The following is a 7,677-nucleotide window of genomic DNA, read 5'->3' as shown; positions in this document are numbered from 1 at the left end:
TCGGAAGGAAAGGAAGTTGAATTAAGGGGTATTGTAGGGAAACTGAGAAAGATAATCATCTCTAACGGAATGACAAAGCTTCTAAAGAAAAAATAATGAGGCATAATTGCACAATTATGTTTTCTAGAGGTTCCCACATCGAAATCATCTAGTTCTCCATATCTCCAAAAAGTCTTGGACAATCATTCCAAGGCATTTGAGACTCCAAAAGGCATCCCACCTATTCTTGATCATGATCATGCTATTCATTTGATTCTAGTAAGTGTTACTCCAAACATTAGGCCTTACAACTATCCCTATGCTCAAAGGAGTGAAATTGAACGTATGGTTGCAGAAATGCTAGAGGCTGGTATAATTAAACCTAGTCAAAGTTCTTTCTCTGCTCCAGTAGTATTGGTGCAAAAAAAGCATGGATCATGGCACATGTGTCTAGATTATAGGGAGATCAACAAGCTCACTATTAAAGATAAATTTCCCATTCCTGTCATTGATGAATTATTGGATGAATTGAATGGACCAATTTACTTCACCAAGTTGGATCTTTGTTTAGGATATTGTCAAATCAGAATGAAGACTGAAGACATTCCGAAAACAACATTTAGAACTCATGAGGGTCATTATGAATTTTTGGTCATGCCTTTTGGCCTTATCAATGCACCTTCTACATTTCAAGGTTTGATGAATTCCATTTTAAAACCTTTCCTTAGAAAATTTGTCTTAGTATTTTTTGATGATATACTAATCTACAACAAGTCTTGGAAGGATCATGTTCAACATGTTGACAGAGTTCTCAAACTATTGGAGGAGAAACAATTATATGCAAAAAGCTCCAAATGTTTCTTTGGAGTACAAGAGGTGGAATATCTAGGTCATATTGTATCTCATGAAGGTGTTAAGGTAGACCCTAGCAAAATTAAAGCCATTAAGGAATGGAAAATCCCCACATCCATAAAGCATCTCCAAGGATTTCTTGGATTGAAAGGGTATTATCACAAGTTTGTTAAGAATTATGGGAGAATAGCAACACCTCTAACAACATTATTGAAGAAAGATGCATTTTCATGGACTCCAGAAGCAACAAAGGCCTTTGAACATCTTAAAGAGGCAATGTGCCAAGCATCGGTCTTAGCTACGCTAGACTTCACAAAAACCTTTATTGTGGAATGTGATGCATCAAGAAATGGAATTGGTACTATTTTAATGCAAGAAGAAAGACCCATTTCTTTCGAAAGTCGTCCAATCAAAGGAAAGTATTTACACAAAGCTATTTATGATAAGGAAATGTTGGCAATACTACATGCACCTAATAAATGGCGACCTTGCCTAATGGGAAGACACTTCAAGGTAAAAACGGATAATGATAGTCTTAAATAATTTTTAGAACAAAGATTATCTTCAAAAGAGCAGGAAAAATGGGTCACAAAGATGTTGGGTTATCAGACTTTGAAATCATCTACAAAAAGGGAAGTAAAATGTTGTAACAGATACACTGTCAAGAAAGGATGAGGATGTGGAAGCATTGCTTTGCGCCATTTCTATTATCTAACCAGATTGGATAAACAAATCAAGGGATGAATGGAAGAAGGACGAAGAAGTGTGGGCACTCATTCAAAAGTTACAACAAGATCCTAGTACACCTGTTACATTTAGCTGGAAAAATGATTCATTATGGCACAAAGATCTCTTATACCTATGTAAGAATTACCAGCTCAAACAAAAGATTCTTATGTAATTGCACACTTCTCCCTTAGGAGGGCACTCAGGATTTTTAAAAACTTACCACAGGGTTAAGAAGGAATTTTTTTGGGATGGCCTTAAATCGGATATTCAAAATTTTGTGGCAGAATGTTTGATTTAAATAAATTTGCAACAGTTAAGACCCCATTCCTATTACAACCTTCATCCATTCCAAGCCAACGTTGAGAGGAGGTTTCAATGGATTTATCATAGATTCACCCAAGTTCGAAGGAAAGAGTGTCATCATGGTGGTAGTTGACAGAATTACCAGGTATGCACACTTTTGTGCATTATCTCATCCATTTAAAGCTAGTACAGTTTCTACTGCATTTATGGAAACGATTCAAAAGCTACATGGAAACCCAAAGATTATTGTAAGCGATAAAGATCCCATTTTCATTGGAAATTTTTGGATAGAATTATTTTCTTGTCTTAGTACTCAGTTAACTCATAGCTCATCTTATCATCCTCAATCTGATGGGCAAACTGAGATAGTAAACAAATGTTTGGAAGGATATCTTCGTTGCTTTGTCTTTGATAAACATACACAATGGGTCAAATGGTTGCCTCTGGCTGAATGGTGGTATAACACTTCCTTCCATACTGCAACAAAAATGACCCCATTTATGGAACTTTATGGATATCATCCATCATCCATCACATCATATTTAAGAGAAAATTCTAAGGTTCAAGCAGTGGAATATCACATCGAGCATCAATAACAAGTTCTCCAACCCTTAAAGGATAACCTCACTTTGGCGCAGAATAGAATGAAACAACATGCAAATGAACATCACATCGAAAGAAGTTTTGATGTAGTTGACTGGGTATTCCTATGGCTACAACCATATAAACAAATGTCCCTCAAGCAAGCTAAAAAGGATAATAAATTATTTCTAAAGTAGTATGGTCCATACAAGGTCTTGCAAAAGATTGGTACTACGGCATACAAATTGGAGCTTCCTGCAGCTTCCTAAGTGCATCCAGTTTTCCATTTTTCATTTTTAAAGAAGGTTATAGGTGACAAGCTCCCAATTCAAACAATATTTCTAGAACTTGACGAGGAAGGAAAAATCATACTGGAACCTAAAGCAGTCACAGAAACAAAAACTTGACAGCTACGAAATCGATCAATTTCAGAGTATCTCATCAAGTGGAAGAACTTACCTGCTGAAGATTCCACATGGTAGGATAAGAATTTTATACAAAAGCATCCAGAAGTACGCAAGCATTAAGGACAACACTATTTTGAAAGAGAGGGGCATGTTAAGTCCCTATAATACTAGTGATTCCCCCATTACTATTGTCATTGTAACCTTTATTGTTATTATTCTGCCCCTATTGTCCCCATATTGTTATTAGTGTGCCCCATAGAATCCCACTATTGTTATTGTTGTGTTCTTATATTATTATTGTTATGTCGACTTTGATTATATTGTGACCCCTTAGACTCCTATATATAGAAAGGAGGTTTAGTCATTTGTATCATCCAAGAATTGTTCATTTGTATAATGTAAAGGAGGTTGCCCCCTCGAAGAGGCTGATTTTGAAGTCGTTGATCTATCTTTTGTATCTTTTTATGAGGTGGGTCATAACAAAATATGTAAAGACTGTGGATTTCATTTAGTGTGCAAATCTTATATAAAATGAATATTTTGAAGAAATGTTTAAGAAGTGATTGTATTTTTGAGCAATTCCAAATAATGTCACAAGTGGTGGATAAGGAGAAACCACATTGGATTTACATATATGAGGCCATGAAAAACACTAAAGAAGCTATTAAAACCCACCCATGGAGGCAATGCAGCCAAATACATGTCTCTTTGAAAATTCATTAACCATAGATAAACTATTCAACTCCATAATCCTTTATATATTCATTCAAAATTATCTAAACCAAATGCTACATTATGAGCAAAGCTTTCATGTAGATGCAATGGCAAAGATTGTATTTTTTAACGAATTTTAAAGAATAATTTGAACACTTTATTACTATTTTATAGGTAAATAAATTGTTTTCTATCATAAATATGGTCAAAATAAATGATTTATTTTCCATCATAAATAAGGTCAAAACAACAAATAATATATTTTAGATTCTAATTTATTAATTCTATATTAATAAATAATAAATAATAATATAATTGGAAGTAGCGATAGAGTGTTGTATTAAGACACTTTGTGATGTGAAGGTCACCAGTTCTAAGTGGGAAAAATGAACCATGCTAAGGGTTGGTGTGGCCCAAGTTAGGTATCATCCCCTCTTGATTATGGCCACTTAGATGCCTCTGGGATTGTAGCTACTCAAGCCACAGGTTAACCGTGCCATTTAACTCAAAAGTCACATAACTTAGCAAAAAAAAATATAATATAATATATCAAATATAAATTTTTTTTAACAAAAACATTGTTTACCTATATTATATAAATAAATTGTTTTCTATTATAAATGTGATATTTTAAATTTTAATTTATTAATTTTATAATAAATTATAAATATAATATAACATATTAGATATAAATTTTAATTTATTAATTTTATAATAGATTATAAATTATAATATAACATATTAAATATGACAAAATTTTCACAATAAAAATGAAATTTAAAAATATATTTTTAAACATTATGTTATTTTAAATATTAAATTGAATTCATCCCTGTACATAAATGCATTAATGAGTTGGTATTTGTGAATTATAATCTCAAATTTCACTTAAGAATCCCTAATCTCATTACTCGGAATCTTACTATTACTATGCAGTTAAAAAGTCCTAATCTCATTAATGAGAGTTTCACCATTATTATCAAGAATCTCACAATTAGTATGAAACAGTTAAAAGCTCTTAATCTCACAATTATTTTCTTCATAATAATAATTTTTTTTGGTTAACTTACAAACTTGAAAGTCAATTTATATTTATGCTCGATTCTAAACAAATAAACAAATTCATGAACAGCTGAGGCTACGGTGAAAATGGGAGATGTCGATGACACATCTGATTCTGATTGCAATGTTGAGCCTGATGATGACCATGAGGATCCCGAGACATTCAAGGGAGGATTTAACACGGATGGGGCAAACCACTATCTCGAGGAAAACTCTGACATCTCTGAGAAAAACTGAAGAAGGAACTCAGAGGGAAGGATGTTCCTGCCTGTCAAAAGAAAAATCCATGTTACAAATAACTTTCAAACATGCTCAATGTTATAACTTTCATTTCGTGTGATCTATATAGCATCAGGGATATCCAAACATAAACCTGTTCATGTATATATTTGTGTTTGATTTCGTTCATTTTAGTTGGATTTTGAAATATTTCTGAAATCTGTAATCAAATAAGTTCAGGGTTTGTGTGTATAAATTCAATTTAGGCAAGTTCAGGGTTTATGTGCATAAATTTAATTTATGTATTTGAAAGGCTTTAATTTATATGGAATTATTTTGAAAGATAAAGTTTAAATTTTGAAATATTTCTGAAATCTGTAATCAAATAAGTTCAGGGTTTGTGTATAAATTTAATTTAGGCAAGTTCAGGGTTTGTGTGTATAAATTTAATTTATGTATTTGAAAGGCTTTAACTTATATGGAATTATTTTGAAAGATAAAGTTTAAGTTTAAAGAGAATATTTTGTGGACAATTTAGTTATAAAGAGTTATTTTTACAATATAAATTTTAGAATATTTTAAAATTTTGATAAAAATAAGTGAAATTAATGACTTTATTCATATACATCAAATTTTTTAAATATTAAAAAATATATTCTAAAATTTTGACAAAAATGAGCGAAATTAATGACTTTATTCATATACATCAAATTTTTTAAATATTAAAAAATCTATAATAAAAAGTTACTCTCTGACACTATTAAATTTCACTCAATATCAAATAACTTATCACTTTTCCAAAATATTCTAAAATCTACAATCTTATGCTTCAGTCTTACAAACGAGTTTTGAATTGTTAGATTTCATTCCATGTCAGATGATTTTATTCTTTTAACATAATTTAAAAAATTGCTACATAAGGCAGTACATTATTCATAATCAACAATGTAAAAGATCTGGATTATTTAAATAGTGCTGGTTTAACTGGCCGCACAGATTCAAACAGGGCACTCTGACAGGCTACCCTTAAGGAATTTTCTATAATGCCATCTCAAATTAAACTTTACAGAAAGGCAGATTATAAAATGGAAATTGTTTTCTAGATATTGATTTCCAGACATTACAGTTCAATTAGTTTCCTAAGTAAAACGTACGTAAGATTCACCCACTTATTTTTTTAGTAAGAAGATTCACCCACTATTTACACCAGAATTCCCATCAAATGCTTAAGAAGCCCATCGACGCTTTAAAAAAACTGAATTGAAATAAAAATGACCACTGTAGTTTAATTATGGAAATAATATGAAATTTGTGAAAATTGAGAGATACAAAGTTTAGATTTAATGGTTATGATCTGTTTACAAAGAGGAGAATAAATTCTAAACTTTTAAAGATTTAAAAAAAAAATTGCAACCATATTTCATATTTGTTAATTATACCAAATTTCTCATATTTGATATTTGTTAATTATACCCAATCTGTAAAAACTAAAAGATCCAAGGTTCAAAACCCTGATTGAAATCTTGTTTAAAAAAAAAAAATCCTAAACACTAAAAAAAATTGGAACCCTATATTTGTTAACTATATCAAATTTGCTTTCTGCCTTAGATTTTATATGCTGAACTGAAAATATTCTCTTGAGATTGCAAAATATCAATAATTTTAATGAGCCTGTGGAAAACAGGAACGCCTACCAGAAATTGAAGATGAAGCAAAAGCCGGAGCTGTTGTGTTGCCAAACACAGAGCCTCCAAAGGAACTCCCTGTACCTCCAAACGAACTTGAACTCCATTTCCCAATTGCTGATCAAATTCAAATGTCAAATAACAAACCCACAAATTCACCAAAACTGGAAACTAACGGCGCTTATAATTCTGCTGGTTAACTGAATGGAATCGAGGAAGAAATATACAAATTGAATGAATTAAAGGGTACTTACAATTGCTGGACCCAAACACGGCCATACTTTTTGTTGCAGACGCACTAAACAAACAGACAGTCTGCAATCCTCAAATTTTCTTGACAACTGCCAAAATTTAGCCCAGTCCGGAACAACAGAATTTAGCCGAGTTTAAACAAGGAAACAATGCATTCATTCATTCATTACACGGAGGCTTTAATAGCCATCTGGGTATGCCAGCAAGGCTCTAGCTGATGACTAGGGTCGTGATGTAAGCGCTGCTGTGCTGCCACCGTGGCGTTATTATAATGTTCCAACCACTGTGCTCAGCGTCAAAGAAACGCCACTAAGTTCTATCTAAATCCGCGTCCACGCAGCTGTAGTGAATAATTTATTGATATTGTTGGCGTCGAAATAACGCTGACGATGTATCCGCGTTGTGCTGTGGTGGAAAATTTATTCATATGTTGACTGGGACAAGACGCGTGCCCAGCAAGCCCATGAGCAAGTCTGGTCGTTGTTCATTTTTTAAGATGGAAAGTTATTTGTCTTCTTCATTGTTGGGTTCTCTATCATATAATTTCATGGGATAGATGAGGAGGTTGGGTTTTAATTTCAAATGAAATAGAGAAAAAACAATTACGTGGGTAGTTATATAAATTAAATGATTGGTAAATATATATAAATATTAATTTATAATAGACATTAAAAAAATTATTCATAATATATTACATTGCTAAGATTTGCGTTATACGAGGTCGAATTCCACCCGCTGCCACTATAACAGCGAGAAGGAACCGCTCAGCCCGCAAGGAACGGCCCCTTAGGGTAAGAGGGACCAGTGATAGAACGGCCCCTTAGGGTAAAAGGGACCCGTGACCTGCACAGCGGCATGAACGACTTAGCAGACGTTCGCTGACCACGAGACCA

At 32.7% G+C, this 7,677-nt stretch overlaps 1 long non-coding RNA gene across 1 annotated transcript; it reads right to left on the bottom strand.

Moving 5' to 3' along the window:
- Window positions 1–4,603: 4,603 nt before the first annotated feature.
- Window positions 4,604–7,046, bottom strand: LOC149149945 (uncharacterized). Its single transcript, XR_016263179.1, has 3 exons — window positions 6,787–7,046; window positions 6,542–6,649; window positions 4,604–4,896 (listed from the first exon to the last, which is right to left on the bottom strand). It is a non-coding gene; the product is annotated as an uncharacterized LOC149149945 (long non-coding RNA).
- Window positions 7,047–7,677: the final 631 nt, after the last annotated feature.

The sequence above is a fragment of the Pinus tabuliformis genome, chromosome 9 (genome assembly GCF_031772625.1).
Source record: "Pinus tabuliformis cultivar Carrire ecotype Pingquan chromosome 9, CPIR1, whole genome shotgun sequence".
NCBI lineage: Eukaryota > Viridiplantae > Streptophyta > Pinopsida > Pinales > Pinaceae > Pinus > Pinus tabuliformis.
Note: the sequence above shows the minus strand (reverse complement) of the source record. Positions and strands in the feature narration are given on the sequence as shown.